This window comes from Podarcis muralis, chromosome 5 (assembly GCF_964188315.1).
Source record: "Podarcis muralis chromosome 5, rPodMur119.hap1.1, whole genome shotgun sequence".
In the NCBI taxonomy this organism is placed as follows: Eukaryota; Metazoa; Chordata; class Lepidosauria; order Squamata; family Lacertidae; genus Podarcis; species Podarcis muralis.
Window position 1 is genome coordinate 67,853,477 of NC_135659.1, and position 22,409 is coordinate 67,875,885.

Below are 22,409 nucleotides of genomic sequence, written 5' to 3' on the forward strand. Positions count from 1 at the left end.
TCAAGGACATTTTCCAGACTATGACATGTCCTTGACTGCCTGCTCACAACTTTAGGAAAAACTTCTTTCTCAAAGCAGACTTCTCAACTCGTATTTAGTGTATTACTCTTGGAAACCAATAAGGTTCCCAAATACCTCACATTCCCCTCACATTCCCATCTATCTCTGAGAATTAACTAACTAAAATAGCTGGCTATTCTTCTTGCTTGAGGCACAGCCCTGCATGGGCGTCTATTAAACCACACCCAATGCGAAGAATAGAACTCTAATGTCTGGACTTGCACAGGCTTGCAGACTAAGTAGTTGTGGTTGCCATCAAGGCAAGTGACTTTTGTCTACTTTTCTTTTCTGGTAATGTGCTTAGCAGAGAGCAGCTGACCCAGTCTTTGATTTTAAAGGAGCGTTGCTGTTATAACATGCAGTCAGACAAACTGGCAGACAACCGCTCCAAAAGAATTTAATGCAGTCTCTCCCAAATGTTTTCTGAGCAATGCAGCTCAGATATTTCCTTCGATAGGACACCCTAAGCAGCAGCAACCTTACAAATGTTTTTACAAACTTTGCAATCTTCCAAGTCTGAAGGCTGGACTACAGATATTGCTGGCCTACAGCTCCCCTCATTCCTGACCATTCACCATGCAGGCTGGGGCTGATAGATGCTGGAGTCCAGCAACATATGGAAGGTCACAGGTTCCCCACCCCATACATTTGACCCACAACTTTTTATTCTAACAACTGGCAAGACCCTCCCAGATTGAGGCGAGGCTGAACCAGAGTTGCTAATATAACAGATACATCAGAATCCAAGAACAAGAGCTGATACAGCTATATCAGCGTTCTGTCTCTTTACTAAATAATGCAGGGATTCCCCCCCACCCCGTCATATATTTCCTATGTTAGTTTCCATGTGGGAAAACCCCAGCTGTAATAATAAAGTTCCTTCTATTATAATGGCGTTGCAATTTTAAAAGGGGTGTAGCACATAGGTAGGGCACAATCTTAGCACGCAAAAGTTTACGGGGCCAGGTTCAATCCCAGACACATCCAGATAGGGTTGTGAAAGATTCCTTTCTGAAGCACCATTGCCAGACAGACTATATGACCAACTGACTGATTGGCTGCTTATGTTTCTCAATGGCTCATCCAGCTTGAAGACCAGTGTAAGTGCACCAAGGAGAGCATCAGATTCAGGCCTTCTCGCTGAAGGCTGCAGATGAGAAACTTGTGGCAAGTTTTGCTGGTTCAGAACAGGTTTCTTCCTGGAGACAAAGTAATCCAGATTAATCTGATACATACCAAGAAATGCTGTTGCCCGAGAGAGGGGGGGAGGGGAGAGAGAGAGAGAGACTACAATGTTCAGGTTCTGTTCAGACAGACAGAACCTAGTGCTTCCTGTTCAGCTTTGATTCCACAACATTGAGCTTTTTGATTTACAATGTTTTGTGGCATAGATAGGTTTTTCTGAAGTTGTGCTCTTAAATACTTAGGCTTCCTGAAATACCATGGAGAAATTACAACAGCCAGTCATCTAGGTTATGACTCTATTTTCCCTTAATTAAGAAAATTACAGCCCTATCTGGCATGATTCTATGTCTTTTATTTCATAATGCAGCACCTGCAGGGAACATCACTGCTTTGAATATAGGTATTCCGGTGGGGACTTTGCTTTCTGATCTATCTATCTATCTACATATATACAGTGGACGCTTGAGTTGCGAACGTGATCCATGCGGGAGGCACGTTCGCAACCCGCAGCACCGTGTCTGTCCATGCACGGGTCATGATTCAGCACTTCTGCGCATGCGCAAAGCGTGATTTAGCGCTTCTGTGCATGAGCGAGCACCGAAACCCGGAAGTAACCCGTTCCGGTACTTCCAGGTTTGGCGCGATATGCAACCCGAAAATGCGCAACCTGAAGCGTCTGTAACCCAAGGTATGACTCTCTCTCTCTGTGTGTATTGTTTTAGCTATTTCTGTATATGCAGTTGTTCTGTTAATGTTTTTATTGAAGTGCAAATTGCTTCAGAATGCCTCATTGGAAGCAATTAATAAATGAAGTAAATAAAATAATAACAAAAAATAACAAACATTTAAAATCAACATATGGGAAATTATTGATGTTGGAAAACTGGACAGCTGGTTTTGTCCCTGTCCCCCATGGCTGGCAACTGATGTTCTCCTAAAGCAGGGTGGTCCAACACATGGCCCAAGAGCCACATGCGGCCCTTGAGGCCTTTTTGGGTGGCCCTCAGCAACACTTGATGCCTCCTCCAAACCTTCACACTTCCTTCCGATAGCCAGGTAAGTGAGGTGCTGGCTTTGGGGGAGGAGCTGTGAGGGCTCTGACAGGGTCAGAGTCCTCCCTTCTCCTTCCCAAAGCCTCCTCAGTGCTTTCTCAGCTTTGGGAAGGAGGTGAGAGGGCTCTAGGACACTGCCAGAGCATCCTTCCCAAAGTCCAGGGCCTCACTTACCTAGCATGGCAGTGTGAGGGCAGGGGGAGGCATGAATTTTTGGCCTCAACCCCCTGCCCCATGTGACAAGGCAGTGTGTGGCTTGTGGGTTCAATGTCCAAACACTTTTGCAGCCCACTTGGTATGAAAAGTTAGGCCTTCATGTCCTAAAGGCAGGAAAAAAATGATGCCAAATGAGGGCTGGTTTTGTCACCTTCCTTTGCTGCAGTAGTTGGGTTCATCTAATTAATCACTTATGAAGTTTTTATTTGGCTAAAAAGGGACCCCCAGCTTAAACCATCTACAGATGTTTAAATACTAATATATCCATCACAAATGTTACATCTTAAATGAGGCACCCCCCCTTATCCCTCACATGAGACAGAATGCCTCTCCCAAGTCACATCTATGCACTACTTTAAAAGGGGGGATATAGCCAACAAAGTTATTCCATTAGCATAATGACTTCTCCTTTGTGCAGGCAAATCTCCTCTCCTCACCTCCCCGCCTCTAGAACAGATACCTCACCCTTTGGAGCAAACTGGGGTGGGGATACAAAATACCATTGAACAGGTGGAAATTCTTAAGCTAATGGTACAACTTCATTGGATATAGCCCAGTGGAAGTTATGCTTCTAATTTCAAACATACTATTTTTAACCTTATGCAAATTTAATCTATAAATGGAGATGGGGAATAGGGAACCAGTGGCCCTTCAACTCCAAGGCCCATCAATCCCATTCAGCATGGCCAATAGTGACAGATGAAAGGAGCTGTAACCCAACACTATCTAGTTCTCCATCCTTGGTCTATAGATCAATCAACGAATTAACTCATATAATTAAATCAACTGAAATTTCTTTAATTGGAATGCAGTCCTGCGGAGTCTTCATGAGGAAGGGAAGACAAGTCTCTCTCAAATTAATGACTTATCATGTGCAGGAGAGTTTAAATGTCCATAGTCTTCAATTCTGAGTTATATCATACTCAAAATGTATCAGGTTCAGCACAACAAATTCATTCTCAAATGCTTCAACAAACAAGCTTCCCAACACTTTTTGAGGTTCGCCTCACATTGCTGGTTTTTGAGCAGCAGTAATGAGTAATGGGTGATGCCCTCCATCAACAATGATGAGAGATGAATCAGCAATGCATTAAAACAACAACAACCAACCCACCTGCAGCTGTGCGGGGTCTCAAAAACAGAGTGCCCTTCCTGACATCTTTGCCCGAAAGAAGGCAGCTGAGAAGTGGTCTTGCCACATGACAGGCAGTTCTAATATCTTTCCAGCACTGAAAGCCAGAACACACTTCAAATGTTTTCCATGAGAAAATTCCCAAAAGGATTCAATTTCCTGAAGCCATGAGTTCCAAAATGAGACTGCTGCCAGCATCATTGGCTAACGCTGCTTTCCTCATTGTTGAGGTCAAGCCCACCCAATGAAGGCACTTCTGCGTCTGCATGACCCTCCCTTGCAGCAATCCTGCTATCACAGCAGAATGGCAGAACAAAGCATTAACACACGTACACACCGTCTCATATTACCAGGCTGCAATTGCAAAAGCCAGCAGAACGTGCACAAATTGATTCCTTGTGACCATGTTAGCTTTCCAAGTCACTTTTTGAGATTCCCTTTTCAGATTTGGTTGTGGTGCTTAACTGTTTGAGAGAAGGAAATATTGCCTGCCTCTGAGAAATGTGTCTAACTGTAGAAGAACGAACAAAAGCAGCTAAATGTTCCCAAATTCCTCCACCCTACCCTGCTGTGCAGTGACTAAAGCCTATCCAACACAACCTGTTCTCATCCACTGTGCTTCCCACCATCACTAATATGGCATCCAAAGCTCCACTTTGAGGAATCCTATTCCAGGGGACTAATCATATCAATTGGAATAGGCTTGCAACAAAACCTTGTATTTTTTTCCTGAGCACAGGTAGGCCATGTACTGAAAGCGAAACATTTATACATAAAACAAATCAGATTGAGTAAACATGAACCCCTTCTCAGACATGCTGCTCTCTGCCATTTTTGCCTCCAGCTGAACACATGACACTATACTATGGGTAGGGGATTTGTGGCCTGCCAGATGTTGCTGGACTCATCAGCCCCAGCCAGCATCGCCAATGCTCAGGGATGATGGGAGCTGTAATCCAGCAGCACAGGTTCCCTACCTCTGCAGTGAACTATTTCAACTTGTGAACTGCCCTGAGATCTACAGGTACAGGGCAGTATGCAAATGTAATTAACAACAACAACATATTTAGCAGTCTTCTAATTCCCAACACTTGCACTAAGATGACAGAACAGAAAGGGGAAGAGGGGAAGGAGGAGAGGAATGGGGGTTAGAGGTAATAACACAGCTCAAATCCATTTTTCTTTAGTTGTGCTTAGTTATATCCACAAAGGAGCTGGATTGCCACTCCTCCAACATGGAAGTTCAGAGGCAAGGTGTGAAACACAACCAACCTATCCTTCAAAGCCAGGCCATTAGCCCCAGGGGATGCTGTCTGCAGGATCACTCAGCAAAGTGGCAGAGGAAAGAGAAGCATTAAGATCAAAGCTCAGCTTCATTTGAGACCAGTGGTCAGGAAACGCATATTCACAAGAGACTTATCCCAGCAGAGAAACAATTGCCCTGTTACTCCCTTTATCTCCCTGCTTGCAGGATGTTGCTCCTACATGTGAACAATCTGCAGCTGTCATTAAGCAGGAATGGATAGGGACAACTGGCAATAATTTGTACAATAGTGGTAGGCCCTATTCAACCACAGCAACTAAGAAAACGGCTGGAGATGCTTATTTATATACTGCTCAGTTTATGTTGAGGTTAATCTATACAACCATGCATGTAGATTGCTTAGGATTCGCACACACAAAATCCCACCAAATGAGTATGATCCCAGGGACAAAAGAGTTTGCTTGTGTGCAGGAGAAAAGTATCATGTGAGTTGAACCCGTGATTCCATTTATTTGAGGGCAACCAGAGTGGAAACTGAACTTTTAATCTTCCCCTTTCATTTCTTATCACCACCAACCTCAAGCTAGTCTCTTTGTGTTTCATCACTGCTCAGAGAAGACCACAGGACGAAAGGGAGAAACGTGGTAAGAGGAAGGAACATTTGGCAAACCCTCACCATAATCAACTCCCGCCTGGAAACCTATGTCCCCACTGTGGAAGGACGTGGGGATCCAGAACTGGCCTCCACAATCACTTACGGACTCACTGTTAAAACCGTGTTTATGGAAGACTATCTTACTCGGCTATGAGTGATCGTCAAAGAAGAAGGTTTTTTCTAGCTGAGGAGAAAGGAACATGTGATCTTCCAGACAGTGCTGGACTACAGTTCCCATCACTCCTTGGCTATGTTTGCAGCAACTGATGGAAGCTGGGATCCAGCAAAATCCAGAGGGCCACAGATTCCCCACACATTCTCTAGCTAATGAGGCATTTACCAGCAATTCTCTCAGTGCCAGAGTAAAGGTAAAGGTAAAGGTACCCCTGCCCGTACGGGCCAGTCTTGACAGACTCTAGGGTTGTGCGCTTATCTCACTCTAGAGGCTGGGAGCCAGCGCTGTCCGCAGACACTTCCGGGTCACGTGGCCAGCGCGACAAAGCTGCTCTGGCGAGGCAGAGCCGCACACGGAAACGCTGTTTACCTTCCCACTAGTCAGCGGTCCCTATTTATCTACTTGCACCCGAGGGTGCTTTCGAACTGCTAGGTTGGCAGGCGCTGGGACCGAGCAACAGGAGCACACCCTGCCGCGGGGATTCGAACCGCCGACCATGCGATCGGTAAGTCCTAGGCGCTGAGGCTTTTACCCACAGCGCCACCCGCATCCCTAGTGCCAGAGTACTTACCTCCATATTATGAGAGATCAGCAGAATTCCGGGAATCTTCCTGCTCTGCCTGCAATGAACTATTAGAATGCAAGTTCCAGAACTCCTTCCTCCTCAGGAAGCCATCGGCTCCTTCATTGCCTGGGACACAGCCAAACTCTGGCCTTGTTTGTGTTGCTCCCTAGTCTTGATCAAGGAGTTCCTTCCTTGTTTCTGTTTTCCTGCATCCTTATTCCACCAGCTCCTGGCTGGCACTATTCTTCTGGACACACCGGTCTAGGAATCTGCCCCAGAAATCAACTGTTTCCTATCCCACCAATCCTACCAGTGCTTGTAACTTGGGCAACCTATGTGACCAGCTGCCTACAGCAGTGTTTACACCAAGGCAGGTGTTGGTGAGTGGGCTGTGTATGAGCACGATACAAATGTGGAATCTGTTTTGTGCAATACCAGAAGCAGGACTGACCCTAACATTGAGAAGAGGGAAGTTGTTGCCTCAGAAAGCAGGTGCTGGGACACAAGGAATGGTGAAGATGATAGGCAGCACTGGGTGTGCCACTTAGCCCACTCTGTGCCCCCTAAGGTAAAGAGCCCTGTTCTCAGACACAGTGGATGATGCTATCCAATTTACACTGCTGAAGTAAAATTCAACTGCAAGTCCAGTTAGTTCTGTATGTATCTTGTCCTATACTTGAGGTGGCAAAATATCTTGGGCTGGCCCTGACCATAAATCCACATTTAGATAACTGTGTCCGGTTGGGTGCACCCACACCATCTCTGCGCTAAGCTACTTGTATTGCCATGAGAGGCTGGGGAAGCTTAAAGCAGCAGCTGCTGCTTCGTACCCTGGGATACCTGCACACCGGCCCATAGCCTGATATAAGAGATTCTGTCTCAGTGAGAATAAAACAAATGAAATCAGCCTGCCAGCTGCAAGGCCAATGTTCTCTGGCCAAACCACAGGCATGCTGAGCAGCCTACACAAGCCACACAGACGCAGTTGTGCACAGTGGCCTTCTGTGAGGACATTGTCTCCCATGGGAGTAAGAGGTCAGCTAAGCTTTTATCTGACTGCACAGCACCCATCTCAACCAGCAGTTTAAGATCCTGGTGCTTTCTTCCTGGCTGTAAACACTGCCCTTGCCCACTGCAAAATGCAACAGAGTATTTCATATAAGCAAGGATTGGTCACGTTCTTTGGCTAATCAAAGATCTCTCAACCCTGCTCGAGTGAAATACAGTGAGAAAAATTGCTGTGTCACCATTCAGAATTATAGCTCCAGGATTAGCTTTTTCATCAGAGATGGGGAACCCACAGCCTTCCAGATGCTGCTAGACTACAAGTCCCATGATCCCTGAACATTAGCAGTGCTGGAGGGGGCAATGGGAGTTAGAGTTCAACAACTGCTGGACACCTACAGATTTTTCACCCCGCCCCTGTTCTACACAAAGCAGAATACATTTCCTCTATTTATTATTCTTATAACACACTCTTCCTTTAGAAAACTCTGAGCAGTTTATACAAGGCTCTCAGTGCACTCACTGATCCATACCCACTTAACTTCAACAATGAATGGTTTATGTCAGGAGTGGCAAATTCATAATTCAGGAACAAAAGCACGTTTTTCTCATCCTCTCAAGACCCCACTGAGTTTGGCAGTGGCAGCAATAAGGTGGAAAAAATAGAGGAGACACAGCACTGGGATGGGTGAAACCCAGCATCCTGACACAGATGCAAATCACTCCTCCCTGGTCATTAAGACTGATCATTTGATCAGTGGAGATGGAGTAATAATATTGCTCCTGCTCATCTGCCCCAAGCTATGTGCAAGTGAAAGTGGCCCCACCCATCATTGGCATGCGGCCCCCGGAGGACTGGCCAAGGGTAAGGGCAGCCCTTGGTCCAAAAATGTTGGCTGCCCTTGCTTTACCTGAAGTTGTTAATGATCACCCATCCAGGCACGGAGACTTGGTTCACATCTTCTTCACTTTAGCAATTGTATAGCAATGAATGTGCCCACAACATTAACTAATCAGGGCATGTAGCATGGATCTTGTAATGCTTTATGTTGACCTTGCATAAGTACGGCATCAGAAGAACCCTCAGCACTTTAAAAGCCAACACTGACTTCCTACCATTGCTAATATCGGAGTCATCTCAACTTGCCTTTTCAAGGAACAAAGGTCCCAGTTTCTTTTGGTGATCATCGAATCCAACCAAAAAGAACAAAGAAAAAGGCCTTAGCTAAGCTGGTATCAATGCAAGACACCCTCTCAGTGGAACATTTGTTGCCCCATGTGGCTACGGAAAGAGTGAAATCAAATACCAAAGATGACTGGTTATGGATGAATCAAGGAAGAGAAATGCAGGCTCTGAAGCACGTAATTCACCTCTGCCAGCCCAGGCAAGGACAAGAGCCGAACAGCACTTCCTGTGATGCGTCTTCAAGTTGCAAGTAGCAAGAATTGCTAAATACTGTAAACAAGAGGCTTGCATCACAGCCATAGTGAAATGACAGTACCGATCACTCATGCCTGATGAAAGTGCACCAACGTGGCCAGGGATGCACCAATTACTACATGAGTGCCGACTTGAGACAGCTCTTCCATCCCATCAATCAGTGGGATATGGGCTGAGGCAGTCACAGGAACAGAGTTATCTGGGTAAAGGCCAAGTTCTTTTGCAGCAGGTTCCTCTCAGAAATGCAAGGAGGTAATGTTATAGACTAGGGACGCGGGTGGCGCTGTGGGTAAAACCTCAGCGCCTAGGACTTGCCGATCGCATGGTCGGCGGTTCGAATCCCCGTGGCGGGGTGAGCTCCCGTCGTTCGGTCCCAGCTCCTGCCCACCTAGCAGTTCGAAAGCACCCCTAAGTGCAAGTAGATAAATAGGTACCGCTTTATAGCGGGAAGGTAAACGGCGTTTCTGTGTGCTGCTCTGGTGCCTGTTCGCCGGAGCAGCATCGTCACGCTGGCCACGTGACCCGGAAGTGTCTGCAGACAGCGCTGGCTCCCGGCCTCTAGAGTGAGATGAGCGCACAACCCTAGAGTCTGTCAAGACTGGCCCGTACGGGCAGGGGTACCTTTACCTTTACCTTAATGTTATAGAACTGCATGGAACTGCCTTGTCAAATTTCAACCAAGGTTCATCATTTGGAAAATGCAGGGTGGTATTCAACTAAGATTTACTAAAATTAATGGACCTAACTTAGTCTGGTTCATTAATTTCAGTGGGTCCATGCTGAATAAAATTTAGTTGAATACCACTCCCAGACTTCAAAACCTCACAAATGTGTCAGTTCCCCACTTGAAGCCTGATTAAACAGATCCATACATAAATACACACACAATGTATCCGTGTTCAAAGTGGAGAAGACTGTCCACCCAAAATAAATATTCGATAGGCTTGGGAACTAAGACCTGTGAAACAAAGACTCATATGGATTCACACTATTTATATAGGAACCTAACATTTTTCCAGAACAAGGAATTAGGTGAATTAGCCAAGATAAGAGAGAAGAGGAAGCAGTCAAACGTATTCTGCAGCACTACATACCAAAGTCCAGCCACACTACTATTGTCTTAAAACTTTCTCACACAATCCTTCTTGAAAAAAGTCCAATCTTTTGGGGAAGCAGGTTTATTGTGCAAGAGCTCCTAATCAACTATAATTGCACGACCTAAATTTGCCAGTATGCAATTCAATCCCACCCAAAACAGTAACAGTCTGGAAGCTCCTATAGATAGGTACAATACTTTCAGCCAAAAGAAGCATACAGTAGGGTTAAACTAGATGAAATGTTGGAGATCTGATCACAAATCTCCTATGTCTTTACATATCTTTTAAAGATAGCCAGAGTGGGGGTGAGGATCTGGACACTGCAGGAGGAGGTTAACCTTTTCACCCACATTACATTTTCTAAATGTAAACCAAGCCCCAACCAAGGCTACCATCTGTCCTGTTATGGAGAACACACTGGCATTCATTAACTGTCACAGGAAAAATGGCAGCAGTGGGACAGGGGAAATATAGAGTGTATAACAACCGCAGATTCTCAGTGAAAGAGTGCAACACTTTCTTTCTCCATCAACCATCTATTTCCAATGATTTGGGGTGGGATGCACTGCATGCAGTAACATATTGTCTTCCTCCCCTCCCAATTCTTTCAGGAATATTTCTCCTACTGGGCTATGTTGAGTTGTTTCCTCTTCTAGGACAACACAAAGGATGGTGGGCAATGCAAAACATCATTGTTAACTTATAAACATCTCTAGGAGCTGCCCTTCCTGAAGGACCCCAACCTGAATGCTCAGGGCAGTGGAATACAAAGACCCGGGAGTCCTAATTTTGCAAGGGCTTCCTTCCATTACTGGGGATCAGATGACCCCAGTCACCAAGACCAAAGTTAGAAGAACTTTAGAACCAACAAAGATATTGCATGTGGATATATATTACACCCCAATATTATTTTTGATTTTTTTAAAAACAGCTTGGTGAAGAATGATCAGGAAAGGAAAACCAACTTTGGCAGGGGGCAGCAGGGGATGCTTAATCCTTTCCCTGCCAGCTCATTTTCCCACCACTAGCCCTTTTACCCCCACACAGCTCTAAACACAAGTTAGACCCACACCTTCTTCAAGAGACTAATAATTTTCTTGGTGCAACTTGTTTAAGGGAATTCAAAATGTCACTTAGGAATAGCGCCTGGTTAACATGCAGTACTCTCTCTTTTCCTCATTCACACAAAATACATAAGAGTTGAAAAGACTTAATAAATACACAAGAGGCGAAAAGAATCTTGACACTGTACCAGGGTAATTCACTCACAGGAGCAGTGGCCGGGGGTGGGGGAGAGGCATTGTACTATAAAAGGGAAGCTGTACCTAAACTTTAATTACGCTTTCACCTCTTGGTGCATGGGGAACAAGCTAAGCATGTTAAGGGTTAATTAATCTATACTAACTAATAGTCTCAAAGAAAACAGGAGCCATTTCAATAGCACTCCAGGCCTTCACCATAAGCCAAACCAACAAAAGGCGTCAGGAGAGCTCAATGACGCCTCATCCTCGTGGGTGATCCACCAGAGGGAATAAAAGTTTAACTTTATCTAAAAATATCGTTCACTGTTTGTAAATAGACAGCCCATAAGAAACACCCTGTTTCACTCATCCCCAGCAAAGGTGTGGGCACAGGAAGAGTGACTCATCTGGGGCACTAAGTAGGGAGAGAACTGGTTTCGGCTCTAATCCCAACGTTCCTTCCCCAGAATTCATCACCCATCAATTCCCCCTCCCCGTTCCGTCACACGCCTGACACTCTCTGCCCTTAGACCCACAGCCAGAGACCGCAGTAGATTCAACAGCCACAGAACCTCCCCCATCAGATCATGACAGCAGAAAATGCCACAGAACTTCCCATGCAGGAAAGAGAAAGCAAATCTACAGCTTGACTTTTTCCTGCTGAACTTGTCCTGTGGAAATCAGTGAAGCGTGAGCACTTAACTGTGCTCTTCAGTTTTCACTGATTTCAAAAGGCAGATTTTAAAGTTTCTGGGCAGCATCCAACGTTTTTACCGCAAGGCCCCAGTTCTCTCCCTCTGGGCTCTTGCTTCCTCCACATTGTCCATCAGCTCACTGCTCTTTGGAAAGCATTCCAAAATTCCACAATGCGCTGTCTGTTGAATCCTTGTTAACTAAATGCAGGCTCCTCACAGGTGTCAGCAACTTTTAGCAGGGTTTGATGCAACTCCCTGGCAAGGCTCCTAATGCAGGCCTGCAGTAGGGTTTCTCCTAGGTCAAGGAAAAGAAGAGAGGCTGATTTGGGACCCTGGGTTGTTCTTAAGGAGGCAGGGGATTGTTAAATCACTGTGCCTAGATACAGTAAATGCAGGACACTATGCAGTATGTGACTGGGTTTAAGCTGTTACAGTTAGGGACGCGGGTGGCGCTGTGGGTAAAAGCCTCAGTGCCTAGGGCTTGCAGATCGAAAGGTCGGCGGTTCGAATCCCCACGGCGGGGTGCGCTCCCGTTGCTCAGTCCCAGCGCCTGCCAACCTAGCAGTTCGAAAGCACCCCTGGGTGCAAGTAGATAAATAGGGACCGCTTACTGGCAGGAAGGTAAACGGCGTTTCCATGTGCTGCGCTGGCTCGCCAGATGCAACTTTGTCACGCTGGCCATGTGACCCGGAAGTGTCTCCGGACAGCGCTGGCCCCCGGCCTCTTGAGTGAGATGGGCGCACAACCCTAGAGTCTGTCAAGACTGGCCCGTACGGGCAGGGGTACCTTTACCTTTACCTTTATGCAGTATGTGACTGGGTTTAAGCTGTTACAGTTTGCTTTATACTTATTTACACTTACACAGAAAAATGGCAAATGGAGGGGAAAAGAGAATGACTGAAAAGCAGGATTTAAAAAAAAAAATAGAGAAAAGTGGCTGGAACAAGAGAATATAGGAACCATCCCACTGTCTGGAAAGGTCACTCCCAGGTTCACAATGAAAAGCTATTTTTAAATATTGACAGCCAACGAAGGGAGCATTGCCCAGAGACATCCAGTGAGAAATTTAAACTTTTCATGTAGTTGGGATTGGGTACAGGGGCATCCACCCCACCAAAACCCAAATAGAGGAAAGAAAGAAAGAAAGAAAGAAAGAAAGAAAGAAAGAAAGAAAGAAAGAAAGAAAGAAAGAAAGAAAGAAAGAGGGGCAAGGAGGAAAGATAGGTCAATGAGAACTGAGCATGCTCAGTGGGCGTGGAATGCTGGGCAGGGGAAGGAGAGACCACCAGACCAAGGGGGTGGAACTCTCTCCATTTCCTGCAACACCCATTAAGGACTAAGACAAACTCTCCCTCCAACAGTCACTGTGGGTTTTCCTGTTTTGTGCTTCTCCCTGCCTTTGCTCCTCTACTGACACAGGTATCTGGTTATAGCTCCAGTGTGGCTATTCACATCTCCCTGAAGGTTTTAGTCAAACAATTATTATTATTATTAAAGCACCTGTATTTAAATATTTATTTGATGCCTTAATAAAAACCTATTTTATTTTTTGATGGAAGCATGTTCTGGGTAACAGAGAGGAGTGCCCTTGTACCACAGATTACAAGTCACAGAAAGTAACAGGTCCATTTTATTCTGCACTGGTCAGACTCCATCTGGAACACTGTGTCTAGTCTTGGGTGCTGCACTTTAAGAATAGTATAAACAAATGGGAACAGGACCAGAGGACAGCAACAAAGGTGGCCAGTGGTATGGAAAAGAAATCCTATGAAGGGACTGGGTACCTTTAGCCTGGAGGAGAGAAGACATGGAGGGAGGTAGACTCATAATAGTACTCTTCAAACATTTGAAGAATTGACACACAAAACAGGGCAAAGGCTTGTACTCTGCTGCCCAGAGAACAGGATTTGTTCCAATCACCTTAAGTTACAAGTAGATTTTGGTTTGACATCAGAAGAAACTTATTGAAGATTACAGGACCTTGACAGTTACCTAGAGGGATGGTGAACTGTTCTTTACTGGAGGTCTTCAAGCCAAAGATGAACATCTGTTAAGGATGCTCCATCTCTGGATTTCCTAAGCTTAGAGGGACTACAAGACCTCTTTCAACTCTATGGTTCTATATGTGTTTTCGAATGACCTGTTTATTGAGTATTCACCCTGATCTGTTTACAAAGAGAATAGACAACCCTGGCTGTGTAAGGAGCATTCATTCTGACTTATTTCTGGGGAGGAAAAATGGCATTGTGTCAAAGGAAGAGTTATCTCACACTTTCCAGTGGACTTTACTGTTACTTTCCTTATCACAAACACTCTGATCTTTTTGGGGAAGTAGGCTTGTTGTACGAGAGTTCCAAGTCAGCTTTAATCCAAATTTACTGGTATGTGGTTGAATCCCACCTAACATAATGACAGTTTAGAAGCATCGTACAAGGACTAGCTAATTAGTAAACTGCACAGCTTGATAAGGAAATGGAAGGGAAGTGATTGATTGTCACAAGAGCCACCTAATCAGTGCTCTGCCATACAGCTGGTTTCTCTAGAAATAAATAGGAAGAACTTATTGCTCCTAAGTCTGATTCAATTTGAAAGCTTGCACGTGTCCTAAAAGTGGAAAATGTGAGTCCACAACTGGATCACCTTTCAATGAAATTGCAAATAGGGTGGATGGCTCTCTCTGCTGTCACTGACAAAACATTCTGTGACTACCACCACCAAAGGGGTGGGGGCTTTTTGCTGCACATATATTTTGAGATCCAGGAAAGTGACACCTGTTGAGCTCCTTCTGGTTGGCAAGAAACTTGTCAGATTAAAGGGGGAAAAACAAGTTGACAACCATAGATGATACAATGCTAAAAACAATTGGCTTCCATGTAACCAGAGAATAATTTTCAGTGTCCCAAAAGCAAGAGCGCTTTATTATGCAATGTTTTCTGTTTCCTACTAGTAACCACTAGTCCCTGCCTCTTTGTACTGAGAAACTGCTTTCTCTTTCTCTCTGGATTTCAGCAGATGCTTCTTACAAGGTCACAGTACTTCAAAAATGAGGAATGCTGCTTTTTTCAAAGCTCCCTCCTACACAATTATCTAAGTTTATCGGAGCCCTTTCCTCCGTGGCACCTGGCTATCCTAGTCTGTGCAGAAATTTCTGTGCTTATCCGAGGACAGCTTCTGTTCCCTAGTAGAGGAAGTCTTGGTGAAGACTCTTGCAAAAGAGTTCTTAGTCTTAAGCAGAAAACTGTGAAAATCCAACAGCTTGGATTGCAGACATTAATAATGAGGGGTGGGTACTCCATGTCTGGCTTTCCTCTCACTCCAGAGGGAGCGGAACACAAGCATATACAGCTCTCCCATATACAAAGTAGGTCACTGGCTCAGAGGCAGGAACAGCAAGCCTGACCTTTGCCTAGCTAGGCTTGGGGCTGGAGGGGCACCTGCTTGCAGAGGGAAAGAAACCGGTGCATCCTCAGCCTTGGCTTGCACATGGAATTCCAGCACTTCCTCAGCTTGAGGACAAAGCTCTAGTTCTCTTTGACGAAAGGCCATGTGTCTCACAGGTAACCAAGGAGCCCCAACTGTGAGGCAGTTTCACAAGAGTGACAAGCAGTGAAAAGAATCGAGCCAAGCCATGGGTACTGGAGAAAGGCCAAAGCTCAATGGTAGAGTATCTGTTTTGCATGCAGAAGATCCCCTATTCGATCCCAAGCATTTCTACATAAAGCAGAGAGAGATTCAGTGCTTGAAACCCTGGAGAATTATGGCCAGTCATTGTAGACTCAGATGGTCAAGTGGTCTGACTAAGGCGGTCTCCTATGTTCCCATGAACCTAAGTTATTCAGGCACTACCCAAAGAAAAGAAAAAAGTGCTTAATTCCCACTTCGATCCCATAGCAGGCAGGAAGTAGCACAATAAGGACTAAACTTTTATTGGTTTTATTGTGATTATTTGTATGGTTCTAAATAGATTTTATATACGTATATAGTTTTACTTCTAACAATGTTTAATTGTTTTTTCTATGTTTTTAGCAGTTCTCATTTTTATATGTAAGCCTCCTTGAGTCCCATCAGGGAGAAAGGCGGGGTATAAATATAACAACAACAACCAGAATAATAATAATCTAAATGATAACAACTATTATTACTACTACTTTCACCTGCCCTTCACCAAAAAGATACAGGGCAGGCCACAGTAATGCAAAATACATTTTTTTAAAAAAACAACAACACAGTTTTAAACAGATATGTGATGCCAGTCAAATTATTTGCCTTTTGAGTGGGGGGGGGGGGGGTTTCCTGCAGAAAGAGTCAGTATGGGGGACCTAATTCTAAGCAGGACTTGGTAGCGGGCTCTTCACCCTCTGCCACGCCCTGGAGTCACAGATCACATCTGGAGCCCCACAAGTGCAATATGCACAGAGAAAAATATCCCATTAGAGAGAAAGCTAAAACCCTGCCCCACCCACAGTCCACTGCAGAGTCCCCATCAGAATACCACACTAGACATTTCTACAAGAAAAGCCTGCACTCAGTGTAAAACCAAGTGATTAATGCCATGTGTAGTTTGGCCCCAAGACAGAAATGTCAATTCTAGGATACAGAGAAAAGCTAATTGAGGAACCAGTGTAAAAATGTGTTCCAGAGAAGGAAAATTCTACTAAATTTCTCTTATCCTGCTCCCCAGAAGCGTAAAGTTTGACTATTTAAAATAAAATAGAAAACAAAATGCAAAGAGAAAATATGTTATTTCTAACAGCAGCAAAGGATCTAACTAACAGAGGTACCATTTCCCAGTTCACTCTGCTATGAGCCTCTTGGAAGAGGGAAAACCCTACCACACAGAGAGAAAGCTGGCTCTCTGCTGCTCCAAGCTGTGATATGAACAGGAATATAAAGCAATCCAGCTAGCTAGCTAACACCCTTTCCCTCCTGTCAGTAGGCCAGGGCAGATTCAGGCTAATACTTTGGCAAAGAGCCTAGAGATTTACAGTTGACACAAAACAGCAGAAAGGAAGCACTTCATTGAGACAACACAACCTCTTGGAATCTATATCGATACAAGCTTGCAGGGCTGGGCTCTCCCAGGGGAACACACAACACAATAGGGTCTTATGGTACTGTGGAAGCATGTTACACGTCATCCTGCACAGCTTCTTCTGAGCATCATCCTGCCCTCACATTCTAGGGTTACTGGCTCCTCCCAAGACAAGCTGCAAGGAACTTTCCAGAAAAGATCAAACTGATTTAAATCACATTTCCTATTCTGTAATCCATGTACTCTCCCTCCATACAAATATGCACACTGTTTGGTTGCTACTATATCAATTAAAACATCTCAATGTGCAAATAAACACGCACTTTATACTAAAAACAAAATCCAAAACCTTTCATCCCACAGCCATCACTACAAAACTATTCCTGCTAGGAGAGACAGGAGCTACAGTTAGATGAGTAGATTTTTGTTTAGCTCTTTGTACACATATGCAAGGACACAAAGCTAGATCATGCACTTGAAGACTACCTGTCTGCAATGTTCTGCACACTTATATGAGAGTAAGACCCGCTTATTTCTGAATCGTAGTTACAGGATCAAGAGATAAAAAGTGCACAGCACTTTCACTAGAAAGTGTTGGTAGTTAATGGGCAGAACACTGTCCATGCAGCAGAACTTCATCTGGAGGGCCTCAGGTTCCCCGGCCCTGGTTTATGGAGTCTAAGGAGATCTTTCTGCTTTTCCCTCTAAGGAAATTATGCTAATTATACTTATAATTCCCTCTAAGGAAATTATGGCAAATGTGAACTCATACTGAAGTGACTGTTTCTCACAGTTCAGCACAAGACGACAGCTGCACTGCACCAGCAAGGAAGGTCACAGAGCAAAAGTGATTTTGTCAGACTTTGGTCATCAATCCCCCTAAACAGATGTGGTGGAGTGCTTAACTCTATAGGCAAGAAGATGGAGGTGGGGGCGAAAGATGGGAGAAGGGAAATAGTATCCTAAAACTGGTATTCAAGAGGTGGGGTTGCCTAGGACGGTGGATCTGCCTGCACACCCACACAAATGCCTGTCTGCCGCACACCTCTTTTTAGTCCCTTGCTCACAGCAGACAGTGGCATGCATCAGCATGCAGCATTTTCGGTTTTGTTTAGGGCTGTCAAATGTCCTGGGCCAGCCCTGTGGCCAGATCCAACAACCTTATCATCCTAATCTTGCAAATGTGGTGAAGATAGAAGAATGTGTATAGAAGCCCAGGGCATTTTGCTGCTGAAGGTGAACGACAAGATAACGCACATATAAACCCCAGTTCCATGTACAGCAGCTACCTGGGCTGATCTTCCAACAATCTTAACACTCAACACTTTGCAAACACAAAAATTAGAGACAGCCACTGCTTGCAGGTCTCCTTTCACAAGCACGCATAAAAGGTCACTGATTCTGAATGCTGATTTCTCATATCACACTGGAATATCAAACCTTTTAAAAAACAAGATATCAGAGTCAAATGCTATCATAACACCATCATGAGTCACTTAAAGCCATCACAGTATCTAATTCCCAGTAAAACACATCTGTATGTCTAAGCAGGGGTTAATCTTGCCAATCCATGATGTGGCAGATCAGAGCAATCTGTCTCTGGACTGCCAAATCCTTAGGGAATTCGAAATGTAACAGTTTTGTGAGTCTGATACCTCAAGCTAATGATGGAAGAAGAACCTCCACGATCCATAAAAATGGCGTGTTCTTTAAACCAGTCATCCCAGCACAGGTGCTGCAAACCTCAACTACAGCCACTCAACTGGAAAATTGCTCGTGAATGGAAGGTGAGATCAAGTGGCTGTGCATATACATTTTGCAGAATAAGCAGCCTTGCCATTTTAAGTGTTCTCCGCAGATGAACAAACCAGTTTTCCAATTAAAGAGATAAAGCAGCAATGCAGGCATCACCCACAACAGAAACACAATATTGCTAAAGCTACAAACAAATGGTGATTATGAAGGATGTTTCACAGGCTATTTCAAAAGGGCACACAAAGCCAGCCAGACTTGACCCAGGAAAACTAGCTTTGAATCTTCACTGTACTATGAACTCATAGACCCTCTCTTCAGTCTCAGTTCCCAAATGCAAAAGTACCAATAATTCTGCTCTACCTCTCAGCCAGGAGATAATTGTTAAAAATGATAAAGTACTTTGTCCAATTATATTTTGATCCATTGTACATTTACAGAAATAATTCCCAGTAATCAAATGGGACTTTATTCATTAAATTCAAATGATTCAATGCCACCCTTCCATCATACCAAAATTCTAGGCAGTATTTGCAGCATAAAAAAACACAATTAAACAGCAGATAGAAATTAAAAGAGACTACAACTTGCACAATTAAGTCAATAAAATCTATTAAAACATCTGAGTATTTATTTATTTTTAATTAGGGAGTGCTTTGCATTTAGAAACTAGCTGGGTAGCCAGAGGTGAGGTAAGAAGGAACTGGATGCAGGAATATGCATGGAATTGCATGCATATGGGTGTGCAGGCTGGTGGAGGAGGCACAAAGTGCTTTGTCTCTCCCTCCTGTGTACCTAGCACAAAAGTGTAGTGGGTTACTGCAGGAGGGACAGCACTATCTCCATCCCCTTTGCCAGTCTGCAGCACGGCGGTAATTTTTTTAAAAAAGGTTTTGCAGACTAGCAACTTTTGTGGGTTTATTTACAAGTCTGGCTGCCAAAATGATAGCAGTGTTGGTGCCAGGTGATCCTCTTTGAAGAGTGCATTCCATAACTACATTGTCACTGCCAAGAAAGCCCTCTCCCTTATACATGGTATTTGCACCTCTGATGGAAGGGGAACATGGAAAAAGTAATCAGCAGATCTTAAAGAATGGGAAGTTGAAATGGGAATAAATGCTGGCTTATTCCCAAGTAAATGCGTACAGGTCTGCAATTTAGATAGCAAATAACCTTACCTGCTTCTGACATTGGTAATCTTCAAGAAGATCTACCACCACATCACCTCAAACCTTGTAATGGGTCAGAAATATATAGAGAGAGAAAATCTGACTATCCAGTGCCAACAAAACAGGGAGTTCCCTCCATCTCCCCCATATTTCTTTTAACTGACAGGTGTACATATGAAAAGAAAAGAAAAATTCTGCATTTTTTCAAAGGACAGAAAACTTTCACATCTTTTCCTGTAAAAAGTTCCCAAAGCCAGGAAAAACCTCAGTACTTCCTCTGTTATTTGAAAGCTCCACACAGCTAAACAATATATCTTTCCTACCACCACAGTATTGAAAGTTGCAGTTGCTTGCATTTATCTGCTCTTCACATTCATAACTGCAACCTAGTATCCAGGCTCAGGCTGAAGAATCTGACAACTCAATAAAAGTCCTGTCCCTTTTGACCCCTCAACCAGGCTGTTGCGGCATTATTCAAAACTCCTGATCCAACATTTTCCCTTTGTTTCTCTATTAGGAAAAGAACCATTGTCATTCTCTCCTAAATATAATAAAAGGTCACAGGACACCATTACTCCATTTCCTGGTTTTGCTGTGAAACTGCTTCAAAACAGTGCGGGGAGGGGGGGAATCCACTGTTTAGACACTTTGACTCTCCTCCAACCCAAACCTTTTGAGTTTGCACAGATGTTAGAGCAAAGAGTGTTGGCTTCACCTTCACTCAGAAAGCTGTCACCTGCCTCCATTTAATCCAGAGTGATAAATCTTCCTCAGAGGACACCGGCATTTGTATTTCAAAAAGGATTCTGGAGAATCTGAAAATCCCCACTTTAAACATTTGTTCAGTAGACCATATGGCAATTTTGAACCACAAGAATAATAGCATATATGGCACCCTAAAATGCTATAGTACTGGGGTTCAATATCAGGGTTGACTTGGGATACATTTCTCATTTTGGCAACCCCAGTAAGAAGAATTAGCAAAATATTCCTTTGACAACAACACTGTGGTGGTCAGTGACTTCTTATTAATTTGGGGCTAGATGCACAAGCAAAATTCCAAGTTCCCAACTATACTGGAAGGACAGAAGGCATTCCTGGAGAAATCAGTCAACTTTTTCCACCACCAACCTGCACTGACAGCAGAGCTCACTACTATCTTTGGGAGAGGTGTGCATGGGAGTAAGACCAGCATGGTACACATGTGAACTGTCAGGGCTCAAACACCACAAGCACATACAAATTCCCAAATTAGCAAGGCATATGTCTGCCCTGATTATTTAGGATAGTCAAAAGACTCGTAGCAAAACATTTTCCTTTATAACACCCTATTTGGCTGCCTGAACTGGTAATACTTCAAAACTGAGCAATTACAATTAAGCTAATATAATAACTTATGAAGAAGGATCAGTCCAGCATCCTGTTTCTCACAGTGCCAAAAAGATGCCTATGTGAAGCTCACACAACACGAGGGCAGTAGCCGTTTCTGGCCATTATTCTCCAGCAAGTTATATTCAAAGTCACAGGGTTTCCAGTCCTGGAGATATTAAACAGCCATAATGACAAGTGGCCATTGTAATCCCCTCAGAAAGCATCCGGGCTGGTAGCCTTCACCACATCTTGTGACAGTAAATTCCATCGTTTATACGCTGTGCAAATTAGAACTTCCTTTTGGCACTATCATTAACAAGTACTGTTATTATGTATAAAACACCAGTTACGCACCCTACTACACAGATTATTTAAGAGCAGCAAGGCAAACCAGCTTATAAAGGCATCCCAAGTATCTGCCAAGCAGCCACCAGCATTTTATCTGGGCATGTTTACAAACCCTGAAACTCGCTATCTCTCTCTTTCTCTCTTTGAATCCCGGGCTTGCAGGGAAGGCACTCTGCACACGCTCAGGCGCCCTCCATTTATTCCTTCCCATGGCTCCTTAACACTCACGAGAGATTTCGGTTGTGAGGAAGGGTTCAGCTTAAGCCCTACCAAGCAAGCCAGACCCACACAGAGAAGAACAAGCCTCCCTGTTTCCTGAGTGTCTAGTCCTCACGGCCTCTCCGCGCGGGGGGAAAAAGATCCCTTGGGACCGGGAGGGGTGCCGGCCCCAATCTTTCCTCAGGCAGGTCAGGTCCTCTCATCCTCCCGAGGCCTCGGTGTCCCAGAGGGGAGATAGGGAGGCAGGCAGCGGCGCCCAAAGCGGCTCTCCAAGGGGGCAATAACCCGGAGGGCGCCTCGCCAACCAGCTCCGAGCCAAGGCAGACGATACCTCCAAGGGGTCCCGAGGCAGACAACCCCCCACGTCTCCCACTCACCAGCTCCCATGGCGGCAGCGGAGGCACCCGCGCTCCCCACCGGCCAACTGCACTCCGAGCTCCTCGGCTCGCTCGCAACTTTGCAAGCAGCCACCAGACGCGCTCTCCGGAGCTGGCACATTTGGCCAAGTCCCCATTGGCTAGCGCCTGCGTCGCTCCGGCCTCAAGCCCCGCCCTCGCCTCGCCTTATATGGACTCCCGCTTACTCTGCTTCTCTCCCCCCCCTCCCACCCCGCGGTACACGTGGGCGCCGCTGGCCCTGCTGCGCTGGAGACTCGGATCATTCTGGCGCCCTGCGCTCCTTGTTGCCGCGCCGCGCCAACCCTCGTCTACCCCGGGGATGGTGAATAAGAATGAG

General features: G+C 44.9%; 1 protein-coding gene across 1 annotated transcript in view; it reads right to left on the minus strand.

Moving 5' to 3' along the window:
• Positions 1–22,164, minus strand: part of DENND2C (DENN domain containing 2C) — a 58,199-nt gene extending 36,035 nt beyond the window's left edge. The window contains exon 1 of the mRNA XM_028734561.2: positions 22,052–22,164. The gene's annotated coding sequence lies outside the window, so the exon portion shown is untranslated. The remainder of the gene's footprint in view (positions 1–22,051) is intronic.
• Positions 22,165–22,409: the final 245 nt, after the last annotated feature.